The sequence below is a fragment of the Pleurodeles waltl genome, chromosome 10, assembly GCF_031143425.1.
Source record: "Pleurodeles waltl isolate 20211129_DDA chromosome 10, aPleWal1.hap1.20221129, whole genome shotgun sequence".
Classification (NCBI taxonomy): Eukaryota; Metazoa; Chordata; class Amphibia; order Caudata; family Salamandridae; genus Pleurodeles; species Pleurodeles waltl.
Window position 1 is genome coordinate 761,696,570 of NC_090449.1, and position 25,059 is coordinate 761,721,628.

At 46.0% G+C, this 25,059-nt stretch overlaps 1 protein-coding gene across 23 annotated transcripts in view; it reads left to right on the forward strand.

Moving 5' to 3' along the window:
• ABI1 (abl interactor 1) overlaps positions 1-25,059 on the forward strand; it is a 343,205-nt gene that overhangs the window by 244,536 nt on the left and 73,610 nt on the right. The window lies entirely within an intron of this gene.

Sequence of the window (25,059 nt, forward strand, 5' to 3'; positions counted from 1 at the left end):
CCTTCTGTTTAACAAAGGATTTTCTCTAACTGCATGGGAACTGCTGAAAACTCACATTACATAGGAATATCTTTAGCTATCCTCCTGTTTCTTTAGATTCTTAGTCCTCTTTGAGTGATACACTCGATGTATCCTTTAAATTAGTCAGATTGGTCGGTTATTGAACGGAGGTGTCTTTAGGTGGTATCTGAGCTAAAACAAAATGACCTTACCTTTTGTTTCACAGTTTTCAATGGTAAATACACTTCTAATTCAAAGCACCTTCTGAGGCAGTCCCTCGTCAGCACCCTCTGATACTCTGATTTTGGGCTGGCCCCTACAGGCCTTTCAGTGACTAGAAGCCTATTTCTAGAACCACAAGCTGGCTAAAAGTCACTTAAGGGAGTAACTGGTCTGTCAGAAACACAGCAGTTCTAGGGTAGTTATGTTTGCATAGTAGTCCTTAAGCTACACTATGAAATGCTCTGTAGCCTAAGAGTTTCATAGTGCTTAGTATAATTTAAAGCTTAGTAGCATTTATCATAAACTAATGATACAGCGATTTCTGATCTGTCATTTTTTTACTGACTGGTTTGTGTATTTAATGGCTTTGGCATTTTTCCACTAATTACAACCAGAGCCTCAATTTACCACTGTTTTTTAATTTTGTGTCTGCTAAAGACTTCCAAGCAAAACTGCTTGTTGCTTCTTGAGATGGTACTGACAAATGAAAAGTTACCCCTAATCAGGAGAGAGCCTGATGGAAACCTTGTATGAAGTTCTTTTAGAACACCCACCAACAGAACATCTAATGCAAGATGTAAGCCAGTAGCTGCTGGCAGCCTTGGACAACTAACCGCTTGTAGAGTTGTGCAAAAGACTTACTTGGGAGATCAATGAATGCTTCTTCGAGCATTGTTAGCAGCAGTGCTTCAAAGGCCAATACTCATGTATGCCACATACGTTTAATTTTGGGATAACTCCTCAAGTACTTCGTTACATTGCACACATCATGAGGATCCTTCCAGCATGTATTGTATAGAATGTGGATCTGTTGAAGTTAAGTACAGAAGGTAGTTATTGATGTGCAATAATGCGAGCATTAGTACTTTTGATTCACAAGGCACTGTATGTGCCCCTCATAAGCTTCCAGGAAAATAATATGCAGTGGTGGCTGATGTGGTAACCACAACTTTAAACAAAAATGGCAATTCTTGCAGCTCCTAGCATTTGAGTATAGCCTGTAAAAACCAACCATATCGACAACACCATTACCTACTAAATCTTAACACTTATGCAAGCTCACTAGCACAATCAGCCCTTTGTAAAAGGATACACATGTTACGGCTTTTATGTGAGCATTTACATTTCGTCCCTCTTACTGGTTCATTTGGTTGGGTTTTGTCAAAAACTTTATCTGAGTTTGAATTCACTTTGCTATAATGGACATCAGAATTCTTTGTGTTCCAACCAAAGTTCATCTTAGAGACAGAAGGAACACTTTCTTTTGTTCCAAATGTAGATAACCCACAAAGAAGAAATGTAAAGATGCATAAAACAGTTTCTTGTTTCCGCTCACTGAACCAAATATAGGTCACCTCGGTGCATCATGCAGAGAAACCAGAACTACACCTTTAAATGGGCAGTGCATGCAGCCTTAGTTGCAATGTCCCCGTCACTAGGGCAGAGGTCTCCAAACTTTTTTATGCCGTGCCCCCCCAGCTGAAAAATGGAATTCATTGGACCCCCTCAGAATTCTTCACAATTATTTTATAAAGATGGCAATGTTTAAATACGTCTAGACCTATTTAAACATTGTAGTTAAGTACAGTTACTTTTAAAAAAATGCAATAACATGCTTCTGCTTAAAACAAAGGCCTGTTATCTGTATAATGCTTCTTTTGGCCAGAGTCTGGCGCCCCCCCTGGGATCACTTGAAGCCGCCCTAGGGGGGCCCGCCCCCCAGTTTGAAGACCTATGCACTAGGGTGATAATAGTAATATGGCTTGATTAGGCTTTGCATATATTTTGGAAATCATTTTTTCTCCAAATGTCAGCTTATGAGTTCTGAAAGCACACACATTTCCATTGTGAAGACAAACCTTTCAATTTTGGGATACATATATTACTTCAACCAAACAAAAGTTTCTTATTTGTTGTGCTGTGCTACACACCGGAGAGCTACTTGCAGCTAGCTGGAGCGCTTCCCATAGCTCACAAGCTACTCCTTCGAGAAGCCTTCTTTAGATGTATTTTTATAGAACTCACCACTTGCCTTTCTTTGTAAATAAAAAATGACTCTGGCCGTCTTTTTGCTTAACCCATTGATGCGGAGTTGTTACTCTGAAACTTCTGTAAAAAACAAACTGACTACTTAGTGTATCTTCTTTAGTGGCCCACGTGCACTAAAGATGTATTTGAGCCATTCATCACAGATGCCATTATAATTATGATGAAATGCCTGCATAGTTTATTATGTTCAATGTATTTTGGAGGAGTCTGATTATTTTTTTTTTTTTGGCAGAAGTAAGTATCCCTGTGAGTGGGCGTAATATTGGCATGAGTTACTTGACATCTCCTTGTGTTACATTGCCAATTGGCTGGTTTCCTGTTGTAGGAAGCTGGCCTGGTGTGTGATGGGTACCTAAGGTACTTGTGCTAGGTCCAGGTATCCCCTATTAGTATAGTGTAGCAGTATCTAGAAGCTAGACTCTCCAAAGGTAGCTGTGGAATACCACTGTAGTCACACAGCACTCAAACATGAAAGAAAACACTAAGTGTTACAAAAATAAAAGTACTTTATTTTAGTGACACAATTACCAAACAATACTAGAGAGGCAACCCTCCACTAGGAGGTAAGTAACACTAGATATGTACCCTAGTAATCAGAAATAGGCATAAATAGCAATAGAAAACCAGTGCAAATAGCAATAGACAATAGTGACCCTGGGGGAGCCCAAACCATATACTAAAACAATGGAATACGAATGCAGGACCCCCACCTAGATCAGTGGAGTGTGTAGAGGGAAGCTGGGGGAACTAGGAAACCCCAAAGGTAAGTACCACAATGCCCCCCAGCAACCAGGAACAAAGGAGTAAGTTACTGGATTTTCCCCAAACCACCCAAAAGGACTAAAAGGAAGAAAATGCGACTCCCAGACAAGACTGCAAGAAACCAGAGGTGGATTCCTGATGAGGAGGACTTGTGGAAAAAGGGGTCCAAGTCCAGAAGTTGCAGGAGAGTCTGGTGGTGGCTGGAGCCACTACCTACCAGTCTGTAGTTGCAGGAGTTGGTCGATGGTAGGACCAAGAAGGTCAGCAATGCAGCCCTGGAGGTGGAGAAGTGTTCCTTGAGGATGCAGTTTACGTCCCACGCCATATGGATGATTTCAGTCAGTGTTGTGGAAAAGCCACCAACGAGCCTTGGCAAAGGCAGAAGTTGCGGTGAAGCAAAAGTGGGGCTGCCGGGGATCAGCAAGGTCCAGGAGGACTCAAACCACATGGGAAGTCCTGGGGGGACACGCTGAGCAAGGCTGGGAGTCCACAGAAGAAAAGGCTGCTCCCACAGGAGACACACAGGAAGAGGAACCAGGAGTCGCAGAGGAGCCTACGTGGCACAACTGGAGAAGGGTCCCACGCCGCAGGAGAAGCACGCAGAGCACTGTGCATCACAGGAAGGAGTGCTGGGGGCTGGGCTACTCAAAGCCTGAAGATCCCTAGAGGAGATGCCAACAAGACTTGGTAGCTGCAAGAGACGCGGTGCACGGGGAGGTACTATCCTATGTGGGAAGGCAAGGGCTTACCTACACCGAAGTTGGACAACTGGTAGAGAGGACTAAGAGGACTACTCCAGACCACCACCTGTGATGCAGGATCCACATAGCTCAGGATGAGAGGAGATCCAAGCAGCTGGTTGTCATTGTAGTTGGTGCTTGCGGATGCAGGAGAGTGACTCCTTCACTCCCAGGGAGATTCCTTCTTCCTTCTAGTGCAGACTGAAGACTTGCCGCCCTCAGAGGATGCACAGCCAGGAAAATGTTGCAGAAGCTTGGAGGAGCCGTGGAAACAATATTGCAAGCAGAGTCTTCGTCGTGGATACAGATGATCTGTTCCTGAAGGGTCAAGTCGCAGTTCCAGTGTCTAGAAGTCAAAGTAGGGGTTGCAGCAGACTCCTGCTGGAATCCTGCAAGCCGCATCTGAAAACCGACGAGACGAAGACTCTAAATAGCCCTGAAGGGGGGATTGGTCACCCAGCCAGGTGACCACCTATCAGGAGGGGGCTCTGACGTCACCTGCCTGACCTGGCCACTCAGATGCCCCCTGAGGCCTCTGCCCACCTTGGATCCAAGATGGTAGAATCCAGGTACCCTCTGGGGGAGCTCTGGGCACCACCCCTGGGGTGGTGATGGACTGGGGGAGTGGTCACTCCCCTTTCCTTTGTCCAGTTTTGCGCCAGAGCAGGGACTGGGAGTCTCTGAACCGGTGTGAACTGGTTTATGCACAGAGGGCACCAAATGTGCCCTTCAAAGCATACCAGTGGCTTGGGGAGCTACCCCTCCCAAACCATGTAATACCTATTTTCAAAGGGAGAGGGGGTGTTACCCTCCCTCTCCCAAAGGAAATCCTTTGTTCTCCTTTCCTGGGCTTGAGCTGTTCAAGCAGGAGGGCAGAAACCTGTCTGAGGGGTGGCAGCATCTTGGGCTCCCCGGAAATCCACAGAAGACTGGTAGGAGCAATGCTGGGGGTACTCTAAGGAGCCCCCAGAGTGCATGGAATCATACTTCCAATACTGGCAACAGAATTGGTGTATGATTCTGACATGCTTGATACCAAACATGCCTAGGTTCAGAGTTACCATTATGTCGCTGTACATAGGTAGTGACATATGTCCAGTACGCACAGAAAATGGCATCCCTGCACTTACAAAGTGCAGGAAAATGGAACTGGAGTTTGTGGGGGCACCTCTCCTAGTGCAGGGGTGCCCTCACACACACAGGTACCTGCACCCTTCCATCTGGGGGTAGGAAGCCCTACCATATGGGTGACTTACAGTGACCTGGTGCAGTGACATGTAATGAAAAGGTGCATGCTCCTTTTTATGCAGACTGGAATGGCAGGCCTGCAGTTACATTTTACATGGGCTTCCAATGGGTGGCATAATACATGCTGGAGCCCATGGGGATCCTCTAGTACTCCAATGCCCTCGGTACCATATACTAGGAACTTACCTGGGGGCACCAATATGCCAGATGTGGGGTGTATGTGGTTCAGTTAACCAAACTTAAAGGGTGAGAGCATAATCACTTGGGTCCTGGTTAACAGGATCCCAGTGAATACAGTCAAACACACTGCCAACAGACAGGAAATAGAGGTAACCATGCCAAGAAAGAGGGTACTTTCCTACACCTGTGTTTTGTGAAATAGATTGGCAAGAAGGATTTTCAGAAAATTCAAAAGCTCCTTGTGAGATCTGATCCAACAGAAGTGTCATTTTGAGGATGCCGTTGTTGCAGCATGAGTCTTTTCTGGACTGACATGGTATGCATTATTCTACCATCTAGTTCCGGGGTCCTAGATGGGTCCAGAATTCTCCCTGTGTAGTCTTCTGCCTCCTTGTTTTTTTTTCCTTGTTTTTTTTCTCCTTTTCTGCTGGGCATCAGACCATTTGGTAGCATGTCCTTCTCTTTGTGACTTGAGGCGCATGTCCTGGATCCATCTGCCGGGTAGTCATTTTTAGATTATTTTTTCTACCTTTGTTTCTGGACGCATTGTATCTAGACCTCCATGATAATCCAAGAACTGAATTGACCAGTGAAGAAAAACTAAGAAAAAATAAGAAACTACTTAAGAATACAGACAATTTAACAATTCTGCCAGTTCTTTGCCAAAAAAAACCTCCACGGACAGTCGTCCAAGTAGTCAGAGAATACGCTGCATGGTCTCGGGGAGTGTGGGGGAGATAGAGAACACACTGTGATGGCTCTGACTGCAAGGGTGCCGACGCTGAAGAAAGAGTCCACCACCTAGAGATCCTGGGGGTGTTGTGCAAGGCATCAAAGTATGGCAAGGCCAGGAAATGGCATCTGGTAATCTCACACACATGTACTGGGACCAAGCCTACAAACGTAGACTCAGTCCCCAAAAGCACCCTGTGTCAAAGCACTTGGTGACTGAAGGGAAGCAAAAGCATAAAGAGGACACCGGTCCAAAGCCAAGGACACTTCTGGAGGCAAACCCTCAGGCACCGCTTTAACATCGAAAGGCGATTGGAACATGTCGATTTAGGTGAAGGACATGGAAGCTCAGATACTCTGCATCGATCGATGGACTCTCAAAGTCGAGTGAAAAATATTGACTTGAAGCAAATATGGTGACTTGGTTGCAGAGATAAGGGAACTTGACAAATCGTTAAATATATTTCGAAACCCACCAAGGCAAACAAGGACAAACCATTGAGAGAGAACACATGGAACTCGAATGTGCAACTATTGTGGAATCACATAATGCAGAATGAGAGGAGTTCATCTGTGAACATGAGGGCAGCGTCAAGGACCTCTCCTTCTTCAAAGAACAGGGCACAAATGAGCAATGTTGGCAAGACCTAGAAGCAGATTCTCCAGTTAAGGGAATGGACTGCTTCCAGGTCATCGCTGCCAGATGAATTAGTAGTGTATAGATCTCTAATGAAATAGGCAGCAGGCACTCTGGGGGTGTTACTCAGAGGAACAAGCTGCATCCTACTCCCAACTGCAAACCCTCGTACCATCTCAGTAGAGAATATTTTATCTCCCAGTGCTAACTATCATCCTTGACCAAAATGAAGGATATCTTCAGAGAGACTGCGTTTTCTAAGCTGATGACTACTTGAATCGAAAAGAAATATAAACACTGCTCTCAGGACCTATACAACACAGTGGCTGACTCAGTATTCATATCTACATTCAGAGAAGCAGTATTCCTACATCCACAGGGTCACCTCAGGATAAAGAAAGCAAGAAGTTCGAAATGGTAGGCAGGAAAATGGAGAGGGTATTAACCACCCAGTGGAATGTTGCAAACAGCAGAACACTCCTCGGTCACTATGATTACCAGCAGTGGGAGAAGATTGAAGAGTTAATGCAACAACTACCAGAACAATAATAAAATACAGCCCAGACAGTCATCCAGTACAGGAAGAGAATATCTAACACATGCTTCAAACCAGCCCTAAAAGTAGCAGAAACTGCAAGCAGGCAAATGTGCATAGGTACAGCATAAAGGAGGCATACCTAGCTCAGAGGCTCCAGAGTTTAAACTAGAAGCCACCAAATTGCAAGTGCTGAAAACATAGGAACCCTACTTACAGATACACAAGGACAGGGTGTTAGAGAACAAATCCACAGTTCATCCCCAAAGTCATCACACACATCCACATTAACCAGTCCACTCAGCTTCCCAGGTTCTTCCAGCAGCCAAAGACACATGCAGAAAGGCATTCTACTCATTAGAGGGCAGTCACATACTACCTACAGAAAGCAAACTAGTCAGGAAAGGAAGCCAGCTCTTATTTCTTTTCCCCAGCAAATATATGTTGAACTGTGTCCAATGGGACCATGCCAAAAAGGTTCGTACGTATAATATAGACATGCAACACTAGGCTTTCTAAGGAACATTTCTATCAGTGACATATGTATAGCAGTGATATGGTCATCTATACATACCTTTAACAAGCACTATTGAGTGGATATTGAGATCATTAGAGAAGCACAGGTGGGACAGAGGCTGATATAATACCTGAATCCAGCATGCTCTCATTCCAATCCAGCCTCCAAACTGAGAATACTGCTACAAAATCAGTGCACAGCATTTGAATCCATAAAAGGTCAAGGCTGCAGAATTAAATGGTTACTTATCCACAGGAGTAGCTCTGTCGCTTGAAGAATTTTCTGGATTCACATGCAACCCTCCCATCTCCCCAGAAGTGAGGTGCCTATGAGATAACAAAATTGAAGGAACTTACACAGTAGGTCGGAAGCTAGTTGGGTGGAGGGCTGCCTAGTTCACAACCACTAGATGGTGAAATGATGCACAACATGTGAATTCAGAAAATTCTTCAAGCTGCAAATCTACCCCTACCTGTAAGTAATCAGTTTTGCCACTACACTACCTGTGCAAGCCCTTTCATTTTGTTCTTTCGGATAGGACCATCACAGTGCTATTTTGGCTCATTTTTTCCAAATGTTTATCAGTTGTAACATACGAATGTAGTTGATCTAACACCTACATAATAAATCTTGTGTTTAAGACCCTCAAGGCTTATGTTCTATTTTCATATGAGATATACAGTTAGAACATAGGGTGAGCATTTTCTAGAACTGTTTTATTTTTTGACATCTTTTTATTGGGCTTTTTAATATAGTTGACACATACAGTACCAGCAATGGAAACATAGGTCAGGGAGGCATTCAGTTTACATTTAACAGCATAACATAACAGGCGCTGAGACATCATGGACACAATAATACATGCAGGCTGCAGCCTACATTAACGTAGGATGCAATGTTAAAGGGTATGCATGGTTTCAGGTGGGATATTGGTGCAGGGAGATGGGTAAACCAATGCATGTGCCAGTGCTTTCTACAGGTCGAGATCGTCCCGCAACTTATCAGTTCTAGTTCTAGCTCTGTCTCTGTCCATTCTGCCACATCATGATTCCATCTGTGAATCCCCGGGGATTTCATGCTCAACCAGTGGATTGCCAATTTGTAGGATTGTTACTTGCAGCTCTGAGCCTGTCATATCCTCATGTTTTTGCATTCAGTAGGCTTCTAAAGAGTCTATTGGCTGGACATTTTCTGAAATAAGTGGCTTTCAGCACTGACTGTAACGATGATAACTTGTTCTGTGTACTGCATGGGCACTGACAGAAACTGTTTTTGTTATCTCCTTGCAATGAATTCAGTGTTCTTAACCTTGAAGAGTGTAGTTCTGCTAGGAATCCAAGGAGAGATCTAGTGGAGAGTGGATATCTTTTCAGTGATACAATGTATTTACAAGTCATGACCTAGTTCAGATTTTATCCCCTTTTACTGCTTTGAACAAAAATAAATTATGTTTGTATAAATGTGAATGAACCATTTTTAATATGATTGCATTTTGGCTACCTGCCACTTTGCGTTTGCTAATTTCCTCTCCCATTAGCTAATTGAAGAGCATTAGATGTAATGGATGGCAATGTAATACTAATTCTGTTCCTCGTACACATCAAAGAGCAGTACATGTAGAAGAGCAATACATTATAGATGCTGTAGGCCTACAATGAGAAGATAAATACCTTTCCACTGGCAAATTTTGAGTATAGAATATGTTGTGTTTTAAAAAAAAAAAAAAAAAATCCTGTAACGCTTATGCATTTTGGAACTTGTGCTTCAGTATGCATAGATTGTTTTTTAACATGCCAAACTAAACACCCCTGTTATGCATCATGGTTATTGTATCTGATGGAGACTTCTAGTTGCAGATTCTTTACATTAGAATTTCTCCCAGGCATCAGTCCGGATCTGGAGATTTTTCTTCAAATAGTACCCCAGCGTGCCATTAGGTTTCATCTGTCGACTACGCGTCCATCATGATGTCGGTGACGGATTCACACCTCGTCTGCCTATGGTGTTTGGAACATGACCACAACCCATGCGCCGACTGTCAGGCCATGAATCCAAAGGCTTTGAGGGAGCAGTCCCTAAAGCTACTTGCAGCCCAGTGTCTGGCTATGCATTGCTCCAGGTCTCGGTTGAGAGGAAGGTCCTGAGACCACTCGCGGAGCCACCACCACTTGTCCGTCCCCTCCATTTGAAATGGTCAGGACACTTGGGTAAGCACAAGAAGTTGAAGCACAAGCGTTCTTTTACTTCTCCCTGTTGGTGGGTCGGTCGGTCAATCTGACGACGCAACGCAGGAGAAGGAGCATCCACACTCTAGGTCTCTATGTTTGAAGCCTACTTCTGGGTTGTCTCTGCGCCTCCCCAAGTTTCTGGAAGCTGGAGCCACCCCTTCCCAACTTCAGGGATTTGTTCTAGGCCATGTGCCTCATCTTTGATCAGTCCAGCCTGCTGGAGAGGCTTCGGGCACAGACGGTTCGGCAGCCTCTTTGGGTTCCCCGCAGTGGCTTCGGCCTCATCCGAGTGTCACCCAGGGATCTGCTTCTAGATCGGAACCAGCATTGGTCGTACCACAGTGACCTTTCCTGACGATAGTTTAGGCGTTGACGCTTCTAACGCCGCTTGGGCCCGCGGGCGACGTCTGTCCTATACTCATTGCCGACACGGAGCTGGAGTGGTGCTGCTTGACACAGATTCAGACTTCAGCGGTGGTCCTTCGGTCAGATCCTGACCCTTTTTCTCATGGATATGAATTTGGTGAGAATATGGAGAGGTCGCTGGACCCTTTAGAACACCAGCTAGAAGACCCTGTGAACTGTGCTTAGGAACTGGGTGAAGCCAGGGGTCTGGATCCCTCCCCTGATGCTGGTATGCTTTCTACCCCCCCAATCATTGCTACAGAGGAGGGGGCTTCTTACGCCATGGTGGTGCTGAAAGTGGCCAAGTCTTGAGTCTTGGGCCTTGAGCTGCCTTCGGTGGCTGTCAGGACTAACCTCCTGACTGAGGTGCTTCAGCCTGGGGCTTCAATGTCAGTCAATCGGTCATAGCATTTGTAAATCGCACTACTCACCTGTGATTGTCTCAAGGTGCTGAAGTGGGGGGTGGAGGGAGGGATGGTGGGAGGGAGGGAGGTTAGGGTCTGGGGTTGCGGGTGCTGCTACTGCACGAACAGCCAGGTCTTGAGGTGTCTTCTGAAGGTTAGCAGGTCCTGTCTGTCGCTGGTGGATAGGAAGGGTGTTCCACGTCTTGTCAGCAAGGTGGGATAACTATCTGCCACCGGCGGTCATTCTGTGGATGCGTGGAACGGTGGTGAGGGCAAGGTGGCGGGTCGGGGTATAGAAGGTGAGTCATCTGTTGAGGTATTCTGGTCCGACGTTGTGCAGTGCTTTATGAACTTGGGAGAGGAGCTTGAATGTGATTCTCTTGTTGACGGGGAGCCAGTTCAGGTCTCTAAGGTGGGCTGTGATGTGGCTGTGGCGGGGATGTCTAGGATGAGGCATGCAGAGGTGTTCTGTAGGCACTGCAGTCTTTTCTGGAGCTTGCCCGTGGTTCTTGCGTAGAGGGCATTGCGTAGTCCGGGTTCTGTTGGGGATCCATCTGAAGATCTTCTGAAGTATGCGGAGGGTGTTGAAGCAGGAGGAAGAGACAGCGTTGACTTGCTGGGTCATTGATAGTGATGAGTCCAGGATGAACCCCAGGTTGCGTGCGTGGTCGGTTGGTGTCGGTGCGGTTCCAGTGTGGCAGGCCACCAGGAGTCATCCCAGGCAGAGGGGGTGGAGCCGAGGATAAGGACCTCAGTTTTGTCAGAGTTCAGTTTCAGGCACCTGTTCTTCATCCATTCGGCGATGGCCTTCATTCCTTTGTGGAAGTTGGTTTTGGCGGTGGCGGGGTCCTTGGTGAGGAAGAGGATCAGCTAAGTGTCATCGGCATATGAGATGATGTTGAGGTTGTGTGATCAGACGATGTTTGAGAGCGGTGACATGTAAACTTTAATGAGGGTCGGGCTGAGATGACCCTTGTGGTACGCTGCAGATGATCTTGGTGGCTTCAGAGCGGAAAGGAGGGAAGCAGACTCTCTGGGTTCTGCCGGTGAGAAAGGAGATGATCCCGTCCTGGGCTCTGTTGCGGATCCCTGCGTTGTTGAGGCGTGTGCGTAGGGTGTGGTGGCAGACGGTGTCGAAGGCGGCTGAGAGGTCCAGGAGGATGAGGGCTGCGGTTTCACTGTTGTCAAGGAGTGTCCTGATGTCATCGGTGGCGGCGATGAGGGCAGTGGTTACTTCGGAATCCGGATTGGGACGAGTTCTCCTTGAGGAAGTGGGCCAGTTGTTTGTTAACAATCTTCTAGATGACTTTTGCTGGGAAGGGGGCAGGGAGATGGGCCGGAAGTTCTTGATGTCCTTTGGGTCTGCCTTGGGTATCTTGAGGAGGGCATTGATCTCTGCGTGTTTCCTGCTCTCCGGGAAGGTGGTGTTCCTGAAGGAGCTGTAGATGATCTTCCGGAGTTTGGGTGCGATGACAGCGCTCGCTTTGTTGAAGATGTGGTGAGGGCTGGGGTCAAATGGTGAGCCGGAGTGGATGGTGTTCATGATTTTGATGGTGTCGTCGTTGACGTGGGTCCAGGAGAGGAGGAGGTTGGTGTGGCTGGTGGGCGGTGAGCCTGTGGTGTCGGTGGTTGACGGGGGATCTGGGTATTGAAGCTGTCATGGATGTCTGCGATCTTCCGGTAGAAGTAGGTGGCTAGGAAGTCGCAGAGGTCTTTCGATGGTGGGAAGTCGTTGGCGTTGGAACTGGGGTTGGAGAGTTCCATCACGTTGTTGAAGAGCTCCTTATAGCTGTTTGCATTGTTGTTGATGCGTTCTTTGAAGGAGGTTCTTTTGGCGGTTTGGATGAGTTGGTGGTGTCTGCGGATGGCGTCAGAACCCATTTTGCCCTTTAACAAAGCCCTCACTGATCTCCTGCTGGGGCTTGGTCCAAACCGAGCACAGGAACTCCTGTTAATAGGACAATAGTCTGCCGCCATAGGCCTGCGCCTAACAACCCGATTTTCCTGACCCAGCACCCACCCCAGAGAGCTTGGTCATCCAAGGCTCAGCATCCCATGGCGCGTTCCCTTCTGCTCCCCTGGATAGGGAATCCAAAAGGCTGGATCCCACTGAGGAGAAGTTTTCTTTCTGCACCCTGGCATTGCTGTCTGTGAACATTGCATGCTTCTTGGGCCGTTACACCAATACTTTGAGACTTGGTTGCGCCAGTGCTCCTCAGGTCCCGGAGGAGGCCAGGGCCATTCTCTCTCATGCTATTGCTGCTAGGAGAGACGCAGATAAGTTTACAATCAGATGTGGGCTGGATATGACCGTCTTTCTAGGCAGATTGGTTGCTTTGACGGTGGCCTTGAGGCGCAACGCCTAGTTAAGGACATCTTGCTTTTCAGGGGATGTTGGACATGCCCTATGATGGCATCCATCTCTTCGGAGACAAAGCAGACTCGCTGCTCGAGCGCCCTAAGGAGTCTCAGGCTACAGCCTGGTCCCTTGGCCTCGCTGCTACCACATGTCCCCCTCAGTCTGCTTTTTTGCCCCTTTTGTAGGCACGAAAGGGGCCCCCATCCACGTCCGTTCCCTACCAGCAACTGTGCCATCCATGCTGCTCTGCCTCTGCATGGCCGGGGATGTGGGATCCACCGTCCACGTGGATCAGGAAACCAGAGATCTAGCCAGTCCACCACCTCCTTCCCCCACCCCCTTCCACCCCCTCTCTGCCTCCAAACCTTTCTAGTGTGACGATTCCCCATCAGGGGCCAGTCAGCCACAGGATTAGCCATCACCTGCCCTGCTGGAACACCATCACATCAGACAGATGGGTTTTGCAAGTAGTCTGAAGGAGCTGCTACCAACTCTTCAAGACTAACCCTCTATCCATGCCACCATCCTGTGATTGGATGACGGAAGATCACCTGGCACTTCCCCGCAAGGATATTTCAGCTCTCTTGGCCAAGGGATCCATAGAGAAGGGTCTCTGTGCCAAAAGTAGGTTGTGGTTGTTATTCCTGCTACTTCCTGGTGCACAAAAAGAACAAAGGCCTCCACCCTATCCTAGACCTTCGGTTCCTCAATCTTTTCCTCAGGAGGAAGTTCAGAAAGCTCACTCTGGCTAAGGTCCTATCTGCCCTGGACCCAGGAGACTGGATGGCAGCATTGGACTTGCAGGGTGCATATTTCCATATTCCCATCCCGCGTGCCCACGGATGTTTCACGAGCATTTTCAATTTACAGTGATCTTCTTTGGCCTTACCAGCGCCGCTTGGGTGTTCACAAAAGTGATGGCAGTGGTTGCAGCTCACCTGCGCAGGTTAGGGGTTTCAGTCTTTCCCTACCTTGACGACTGGCATCTCCCACCTTCAGACTACGGTGGACCTCTGTCATTCTCTATAAATGTGCCGAAGTCACACCTGGCTCCCTCTCAGATGCTCCCTTTCATCGGAGCGGATCTGGACACAGTGCAGTTTCAGGACTATCTGCCCGAGCGGCGACTCCAGAATATTCAGGCTATGATACTGATGTTTCAGCCTCTGTCCTGGGTTTCGGTGAGAATGAGTCTGAGGCTGCTGGTCCTCGTGGCGTCCTGCATCCTGCTGGTGACAGATTGCATATGCAGGCTCTGCAGTTGGACCTAAAGTTCCAGTGGGCATAGCATCAGGGAAATCTCTCCGACATGGTCCAGATCTTGGAGGGGACTGCACTAGATCTGCAGAGGTGGCTTTCGTACCGCAATTGGGTCAAAGGCAGATCCCTCTCTCTTCCCCCATCAGATCTCATCGTAGTGACAGATGCGTCACTCATGGGATGGGGTGGCAACATGGGAGAGGCAGAGATCAGAGACATTTGGTCTCTGGCGGAGTCTGAGCAAGCAGACTAGCACTGAAAGCATTCCTTTCTTGTCTCAGAGGAAAAGTACTGATGTTTTTTCAGACAACACCACCGCCATGTAGTACTGCAACAAGCAGGGCGGAGGGGGTTGGGTTGTGGACCATTTGTCAGGAGGCTCTGTGCATCTGGACATGACTGGAACATCAGGGCATATCCCTGGTGGTTCAACATCTGGTGGGTTCTCTGAATGCCAGAGCAGACAAACAGCCATCAATGTGGTTTACAATGCCTGGTCAATCGCAAATGGCATCTCCATCCGGAGGTGGCACAAGGTCTCTTTCAGCAGTGGGCAGAGTCTTGGTTAGATCAGTAGAGAATGCGCAATGTCAGCTGTTATGCATGTTGGAGTTTTCAAGGCAGCAATCACCCTGTGACGCATTTCGTCTCGAGTCGAACTCAGGGCTCCTTTATGCCTTTCCGCCAATACCACTTATACCCAGAGTTCTCAAGAAGATCCAGAATGACCAGACCCAAGTCATTCTTCTGTCTCTGGACTGGGCATGAAGAGTATGGTATCCTGAGCTCTTGGGCGTGGCTATCAATCCTCCAATCAAACTGACCCCCTTGGGAGGATCTTCTGCCGCAGCAGCGGGGGACGGTTCTCCACCCGAACCGGTCCAGTCTCCACCTTCTTGCATGGAGATTGAGCAGCAGCAGTTGGCAGCTTTTGACTTTATGCCCGAAGTCTGCAATGTTATCTTGGCAGCCAGGCATCCCTCCACCAAAACAGTATATGCCTGTAGAGGGAACACATTTGTGGCATGGCGTACAGACAAGTCCATTAACCCTTCTCCGCTCCTCTTTCTTAGGTTATTTTATTTGTCCTTTCTCTGGCCCAGCAGGGCTCTGCTCTGAGCACCCTCAAGGGTTATTTGTCTGCTGTCTCAGCTTTTCTCCAATTGCCTGATCTTTCCTCTTTGTTTAATTTGAAGATTTCTTAAGGGTCTAACCCATCTCTTTCATCCTTCTCCGTTCATAATTCCCCAGTGGGATTTGAATTGAGTTCTTACCTTTCTGATGTGTTCTCCCTTTGAGCCACTTCACAACTGCCAAATTTGACTGCTTACTCTGAAAACGGTCTTCATGTAGCTATCACCTCTGCCTGCAGAGTGAGTGAGCTGCAGGCTCTTTCTTCAAAACCACCTTTCATCTCTATCCATCCTGACAATGTGGTGCTTCGTACTAGGGCCTCCTTTCTACTTACGGTGGTCACACTCTTTCATGTACACCAATCCATCACTTTGCCTACTTTTTACGCATCTCCACATCCTTCTGAGGAAGAGGAGAGACTCCATCTTCTGGATCCAAAAAGAGCATTGGCGTTCTATCTTGATAGTACCAAAGAGTTTCGGGTGGATGATCAACTATTTATGTTGGTGCGAAGAAAGGTTGGGCTGTGCAGAAAAGAACCATCTCTAGATGGGTGGTTCTCCGCGTTAAAATGTGCTACTCATTGGCTAAAAAGCAACCCCCAGACAGCTTGCACACTCACTTTACTAGAGCAACAGCTGCAACCGCTGCATTAGCACGCGGAGTTCCCGTCCTGGACATCTACCAGGCAGCAGCGTGAGTGCCCTTCCACACATATACCAACCCACCAATCCTTCACACTCTGCGAACTGAATTCTAGGGACAGGGACTTCCCTTTCAGAGCCCTAGTACTGGTGCACCAGGGTCAGTGTTCTTCATGTCTCCGCACTTCTGGCGTGGAAAGTCGTGAAAAGAAACTAACGTCAGCCTGCCGGGACGGCGCCCATATACGACCCTTGACGTAATATCCAGGGACCAAAATGACAGACATGGAGTCGACCGCTCCACCACACGGTGCACAGGGACACTGATCGAAGAAAAATCTCTGAATCCAGACTGCTGCCTGGGGGAAATTCTAAGGTAAGGAATCTGCAACTAGAATTTGTCTCTACCAGATAATTCATTACCGAATTGTTCTTTAAGTCCTTACTTGTTATCAGTCACAACAGTGTGTGAATGGAAGAGGTAGTTTTTGCCTAGCTTGTCTATAAAAAAGGCATCTGCTGTGGATGAAGCAATTGTTAAAGTATGAAACATTATGTTCAAGGCATGTGTGGCTGTAGATAGACATGCTGTGCATACTCCTGCCATCTAATGTTGGGCCTGGACGTGTGCAGGTTGTTTTTTCTTCGGCTGAGCACAACTAAGCTGCTTGCGACACCTGCCATCGTTTCGGTCCTAGAAGACACTCCACAACCGTCAAGCTTGTCACCTCGACATGTCGCGCAGGGGCGGCGATGACACTCCAGACCTGTTTGGATCTGAGGACATCGAGTGCAAACTTCATACACAACCTTCAGCTGCAGGTGAAGCTTTCTCCAGGAAAAGGGCCAGCTCCAAGCTGGAAATTGAGGATCTTACACCTTTTCTTTTTCAATAACGTTCAAGTTGAGCAGTCAGCTTCCAAAAGGCACACAGCCATTCAGGGTTTCCGACCACTACATTATTTGGGCCATGTTTGGCACCAACCAACTACTTTGGAACCCTCCAAGATGACTCCTTCGCCAGCATCTATGCCGATGCCCATCAGCACCATCTGCATCTGCCTTCGTGCCGAACAGACTCTGCACCAAAGCCGAAGGCGCCTTTGGAGCTGAGACTTTTGGCATCTCCCAGCACATCCTGCATCGGTGCTGGTACTGTTGAACCGATCCACTACAAGAGGAGATCGATGCAAGGCAAAAAAAACTGGTCATTCATCCCTATACAGTCTGGATCCTTGCCTGCCTTTTGTGGTCTACTGAGGCTCCAGCTCTCAAGCGCCAGCTGTCCTTTGAGGAATCTTTAAACGTTCCAGCAAAGCAGCAGAAAAAGATGGATAAGGCGAGCAGCCCTTTACCCTTCTCTGAACCATTCCCTCAATCTGTTCCTCAGCTTCCCCACCTGCTTTTACAGGGGGACCCCCCTTCTTAATATTACACCCCATGGGTCTCCTAACTCTCTCTTGGGTGGGAATAGGGCAGGGATGATAAATATGACATTTCTTCTAAGGGTGACCCTTGGGACTCTCAGGATACAGTTCCACCTTGGGACACAGACCTTGACCTGCACCCTGCCCTGCCCTCTCCTGACAATTCTACATCCTATCAGGAGCTGGTGGGTAGAGTTGCCGTATTATACAAATTGGACCTTCACACAGATTAGAGGAAGACTTCCTTTTTGAAACGCACTCCTCCACTCACCGCTGTACTCAGTCCCTTCCCACACTTCGAGCCATGTTACATCACAAGCCTAACATCATTAAGGACCCTATCCGAGCCAGGGTCATAACACTGAGTGTAGATAAGAAATATAAAGCTTCCCAAAAGGACCATATTTATATTTGTGACCAACTCCTGCCTGCCTGCTTAGTGGCCCCCATGGCTCGTAAAAATGGCCCTACTCGCTGGTCAGTGGGGATGTCCCATTACTAGAGAAAGATTGAAAGTGCATAGAAGGTGCAGACAAAGCAGAAGCTGAGCAGTCCGTTAACCAGTGGCACATTGCTAGTTCCATCTGCCTCCTCTCATGTTATGACCATGCCCCGTGGCTCCTCCAGTACCTCCCAGTGCAACACAGAAATCGGGGACATGGCATATTCTCTGAGGGTAAGCAAATATCTTACACAACCATTGGCTGTCCCCTAGATTCTGCAGACACTCCTGCCAGGTGAGTTAATTCTGGCAGCTCGTTGCGTAGACCTGCCTGGCTCCGTATCTCCGGCTTCAAACAGGAAGTTCAGCAGCATCTGCTGAACATACCCTTTGATGGCCAGCACCTTTTTTGGCTACAAGTTGACAAAATGTTGGAAAAAAGTAAAAAGGATAAAGAGACTTCTAAAGTGATGGAAGTGCTTCAGACATCTACTCCTTTTGGCTCCTTTTGCCGCAGCTCCTATCATGGTGGCTGAGAGACCACCTAGCCCGAAGCCTTCATGTGCTACCAGCGCACCCAGGAGCAGTAGTCATTTCCCTGGGGTACTTTAGAGGGACCAGCAGGAGCAATAATTCTAGAAGTAGATGGAAAGGTTGCCTTCCCTAAAAGAGCTACAAATGCCACCAAACCCTGATATGACCCTCCTCCTCCTAAACCCCCCACCCCCCCACCCCGTCTTCAGAACACCCATCAAGGGACACCTTCAAGGCTTTTTTTCCAACATGGAAGTCCATTACCTCAGACTAGTGGGTATTGGATATTATCCAACATGTTTGTCTGGAGCTCACATCCCACCATTCCAACTCCCAAACACTCTCTCCAGAACATCTGCAACTTCTCAAAGAAGAGGTTGAAACACTCCTTCTCAAAGAGGCTATTGATCCCTTCCTCTACCATCAGCAGTGTGAGAATGTACTCCCTGTACTTCTTAATACCCAAAAAGGACAAGTCTCCTCAGACCTATTCTGGACCACTAAACTAATGCATCGGCACACCCTCCAGGATGTTATTCTGCTTCTTCATTAGGAGAATTCATGACTGCTCTCGACCTGAAGGACACTTATTTTGACATACCAATACATCCGGCACATCACTGATATCTTAGTTTTGTGGTCAACAAAAAACAATTCAATTCAAAGTACTCCCTGTCAGAGTTACCACTGCCCCTGGGGTGTCTTCCAAGTGCTATGCAGTGGTGGCTGCACACCTATGTAGGCAGAGTGTACACGTCTTCCCTTACCTGGCTGATATCAATTGTTACCCACCAGCTATGTTATGAGCATATGCAAGTCACAATAGATCTGTTTCACAGGTTAGAGTTCACCATCAACACCACAATATCCCACCTCCAGCCCCTCCAGATCCAGCCATATTTGGGGGCCATTCTCAGTATGGAAGTAGGCTTGACCTACCCAAACCCTTCTTAAGTTCAGTCTTTTCAAGCACTGCTCCCTCTTTTCCAGGCACAATAAGTCAGAAAAGTAATGCGCCTCCTAAGCACGATGGCCTCCTTTATTGTCATAGTACCCTATGCCAGGTTACACATGTGTCTGCTGCAAGAATGCCAAGCACAGTAGTGGTCTTAAGCAGTGGGTCATTTGGACAATCTAGTGTTGATTGCCCACCGCACTTGTCGCTGTCTGCAGTGGTAGAACACCAACAACCTGTTGCAGGAATGACCTTTCCTCAGCCCTATTCCTTAGTGGACCATCACAATGGATGCCTCCCTTAAGCGATGGGCGGCTCATCTACAGGATCTGACTTTTCAAAGCCAATTGGAGCCTGTGCAACAGGGTCTTCATATCAGTTACTTGGAACTTCTAGGTGTCAGTCTATTGTTGAAGGCTTTCCTACCTCATCTGGTAGGCAGAGTTGTCCCTGTCCACATTACAATATGACGGCCATGTATTACCTTTGGCTACGGTCACCCCAGCTCTCGCAGTTATCCCAAAGCATTTGGTGATGGGCTGTCCATCAGAAAATTAATTTTGCAAACCTCAGCAGGATGCAGGTGAGAACGCCACCTGCAAGTCCTCCTCTGCTTTCTGCAAATGGGGCTCTCTAGAAATAGGCCTGTTCATGACCACAGAAAACACCAAATACCCATACTTTGTCTCCCAGTTCCAACACTCACAGTCCAAGGGCAATGCACTATGGATGAGCTGGGCATGGATATTTGCCTACCCTTTTCTGCCTCTTCCTCTCCTTCTGTTTGTGGTATGGGTGCTTCAGCAGACATCCCTCATGCTTTTTCTAGTGGGTCCCACATGGGCTCGCCAGCCATGATTCATAGCACAAGAGGCTTCCGAACAAGATGGATCTTCTCCCTGAGAACCATGGAGAGATCAGGCACCCAGATCCTGGGTCGCTCAACCTTGCGATCTGGCTCGTAAGCTCATAGAGTTAGGATACCTCAACATTCCTCTGAAATTCATGAGCATTGTTATGGGAGCGCACAGACCTCCCACCTGGGTCTGCTATGCATCAAAGTGGAAAAAGATTGTGTGCTATAGCCACTCAAAGCATATTGATCCTTTTGAAGTCACTGCACAGGACATTTTACAGCTACAGGTTTCTGGTCTAGCCTTCACCTCTTTACATCTGCACTTAGCTGCTGTGGCTGCCTACCTTTGGAATAGACAACACATCTCCGTCTTCAGGAGGTCTCAAGAGAATCATTCCTCCTCTGGTTTCTCTGACCCAACGTGGAATCGCAACAATGTACTTACAAGGCCCATGAGCCCTCAGTTTGAACTGCTCCGATCCTGCCCCCTTCAATTTCTCTCTTGAATCATGGCATTTCGTGTTGCTATCACTTCACTCAGTCAAGTCAATGAGCTACAGGCATTGTACTTGGAAGGATGGTTCTTCCAGAGTTATAGTGATAGTTTTGTCCTTCGTACCAATCACAAATTTCTCCCTAAAGTGGCCTCTCGCTTCCACCTCAATATATTAAACTTAATTTATTTTTCCCACAACCTGATCTGTGCAGAATTGGCTCTCCATACTTTGGACATAAAGCGAGTCCTCATGTTCTCCATTGATGGAACTAAACCATAAAAAAAAAAAAAGGCAACTCTGTCACTTTCTACAAACCCCACAAAGGAAAGGCTTTTTCCAAGTCAGGCATTTGCTAAATGGATCGTCAAATACATCGGAATATGCTATGCGAAAGCTAAGAGGATGCTGCCCACTCTTCCTAGAGCCCACTCTGCCCAGAAGAAGGGAGCCTCCATGGCCTTCCTTGGGAATATCCCAATAGCTAACATTCTCAAAGCAGTTACTTGGTCCACACCTCACACTTTAACAGTACATTATTGTGTGGATGTACTAGCTCGCCAACAAGGTAAAGTTGGCCAAGCAGTACTTTGTATCCCCTTCTCAGTCTACTGCAGCATCCACAGGCTAGCCACTGCTTTTTGGGAGGACTGCTTTACAGTCTGCACAGCATGTTTATCTGCAGTCACAGATGCCTTGAAGGGAAAATGTTACTTACCCTGTATTCATCTGTTTGTGGCATGTGTTGCCCCTTTCCCCGGACACCTGTGGGTGTTTGTAGTTTCCTTCACTATCCTATTTTCCACTTGTGCATGAACACCTATCTATACTTGTTTACCTCACGTTCCGTCCTCACCCGGACATGCAGGAAATCAATTTAAAAATGGAGCCAATGACCATGCTCATTATCAGAGGAGGAGTCACACTACCTCATGACTCGAAAGACTTCTTAGAAGAAAAATAACTTGCACACACTTATGTCCAACACCTAGATGGCAGGAGTATACACAGTATGTGAATCTACTGCACTACATGCAACAAACAGTTGCTTACAGGGTAAGTAACCTTTTCCATCCTATCAATCAGTCATAAAACTAGGATCTTGCACTTCATCTTTGAAAACAATGTAGGATTATGGTGGACATAATCTATTCTGTACATCTTCATGTTAGTGTCAGTGGTGCTACTCCACTTGATGGTTTGATTATTTAAAGCAATACATGTAGAGAAAGAATTCACCTCAGATTTCGATGAACACATACTTTTCTCTTAAATACATCTGTAGTGTAAGCTCCTATTGTCAGCCTACATTTGAGATCCATTACCAACCTTACCTTAATTGCACCTACCTAATTAGATCAGAGTTGTAATACCTACCTATAGTGCTAACGGAGCTTACAGTATGTACCTACACTGGGAAAGCCTGCTTTAGAATCCTTTATTTTCCTTTGCAGCAGGCTAAATATTTAGATTAAAGTAGTTCATGTTACTACTAATTGAAGTTCTGGTAGTTAGGGATCCTGACAGTGTTTATTTCTCTGTGTATTTTATATTTAAAGTATTCCGGCTCATGACAATTTGCTTTATTATGAAATATTGTGTGTTGATCTAACCCAGTAATCAGTAAGTCTGTTTTAATGTGTTTAGTTAATAAAATTGTTTACACTCAAAATAAACATTTTCATTCTTTTTGATAATGGGTGCCTCATTTTTCAGACAAACGCATAGGAAGAGGTGTTAATCTTAAGCAGTATTTCCCTTGGATGGTCTAAATGTGCAAAGTATTGAGAAGGCTTTATAGCGTAAACTGATAACCACATATTCAAAATGTTTTCTAACCAGAAACATTCATAATTTAAAAAACAAATAATCACCAAATTTATTCTATTATATCCCTGTGTGTACTGTAAAGGATAAAATGCTACAAAGGCAGGCGCTGAAGTACATTGGTGATTACAAAGAGTACGGCAACATTGACAATATTCTATGAAAAAAAAAAAAGATGGGAATGTTCTTTTGTCTAGGAAACTGTTTATATAATTTAATCAAAATTGTCTGTTTCTGTGATCAAACCATGCAGCAAATGTTTTCCAGTGCATTATATATGTTTGTTTAAGAAGAAAAATAACTTTTTTCAAAATATAACAATTAATTTGGAATACAGTGACGATTGAGGTATGGCTAAGCACATTGAAATCAGTTTGAAGACAGTGCCTTTTTAATGCCGTATATGCAGAAGAAATGGATTTCAAGAGAAAGAATCTGCAAAAAAGGATATAGGAGCTGCAAAAAGTAAATGTAAGCGTTCAACAATTTTTGAGGGTCTGACCACCTAAAAATTCTGCTTCTGTACCTCACAGTGGAAGACTGAAAAATAATACTTCAGTTGCCAAAATATTACTATTTCCAGGTTTTAAAATGTTTGAGGTATTGCATGAGAGATATTTGATAGTTGCAGGTATTAGATATAGAAAGCTAATGCAGATAATAGCTAGTGATCTTATCTATTTTCACCCCTTTAAAAGCTCACTGCAAATTTCTTAGAAATGGATATTTCAGAAACTACATTCTCAATAAACTATAAAATTGGGCTCCTTATCTTGCTGATCTCCTGCTATCTGCTCCATTGGCAATGCTTTAAATTCAACCCCTTCTATTCCAGCAACATTGGGAGCTCCAGTTGTTGATTAGAACTTAGTGAGGCTTCAATAGAATAATGTTGGATCATCTGCCCAACTGCTGCTGTTGGATGCAATGTTTTACTCTTTTTGTAGGATGGATGAAAAAGATACATGTGAATTTACAGAAAGGAAGGTATTTATGAATGAACAGAAGATGTTCACCTAGTTTATCTTTCAGGACAACTAGCAGTTATTGCCATGAAAAATTGGGACCGAAAATTATATTCTCTCACAGACAGCAACTCAGATCCCAAGAGGCAATCAACAATTTTCACGTGATTAAACTGCCTTAAAAGCCACCATAATGACTAAAATAAAATGAGCATCAGACCAACAATAAATGATTTGAATTATGAATAAAAATGTTTTAACCTTTGCTGTGACCCTCAAAACAGTAATTCCTTTCAATGTATTTTAACAAGCTGGATGGAGCCTTGTAACTGTAAACAATGCAAGCTGATAAGATTTCCACCAATGCAATGCCATGTAAAAGATTATCATATAACTATTAATTGTATAAAGTGTACCCTAAATTTCAGGTATCTAATTTACAGCACCAGTACTACCTTAGGGTAAGAGTATTTGCCGCTAGTTGTTGACGGGTTCAAAAGGACTTTCGGCTTCAAGTGGGGCCAACCCAATTAACAGCAACCTTGAGTACCGTTCCTATTAAATAATTTAGATTAATTACTCTGTCACTTACTAAACCAGCTTGCTGTAATGCTTTTAATAATATGTTGTATAAATTATGGATTGGATTATATATTGTTAAGATTCTCACCATACATAAAACAATGTAACTGCTTGTTTGATGGCATGTGTGGCTGTAGATGCACATGCTTTGCATAAGTCCACCATCTAGTGTTGCGCTCGGAGTGTTGCAAGTTGTTTTTGTTTGAAGAATATTTTCGAGTCACGAGATCATGTGACTCCTCCTCCTCAGTGATACTGCTCATGGCGTTGAGTCCTTTGTTAGATGATTTTCTCTCCGCTGTCAGGTTTGGATGTGTTTTCCACTCGCTCCAGTATTCCTTGACTCGGTCTATTCTGAACTTTTCTGTCTTTTTTTTTTTCCAACTACGGTATTATTTTGATCGTGCTTTAACAATCTAACATACTCAACCCAAATTTGTATGTGAGGGGTTGGTTTACCACCCTTTGGTGTGCCAAAGCCCTTCTCTTGACTCCTCCGCGTGGTGTCGGAATATGTAGAGCTGATGGATTTCAGTTTTGCCCTTGATGCCATTCCAAATTCCTACATACCGACCAACACCTGGCATGTAACTTGTAGATTTCCCCAGAACATAAAGAGGAGAACTGCAATGTCTGTCGGTCTTTTAGATCTGAAAAGATCCACCGGGACCGAAGAGGGCTTCAGTTGGAGATAGCGTCTAAGACACCGGACTACACTCCAGAAATTTTCAGAAAAGAAGCACAGGAGAAGATCGAACAAGAGGTGGTGGCCCTTTCCATCGAAGATTCGGAGTCTGATTTGAATCTGACATCGAAAGTCAGCCACTCACCTCAACACAAGCAATTAGTACATCAGCCCCGACTTCCCTTACAAAGACTCTCAAAAAACCATACAAACAGGTTGACGGTCCACCACTGCCT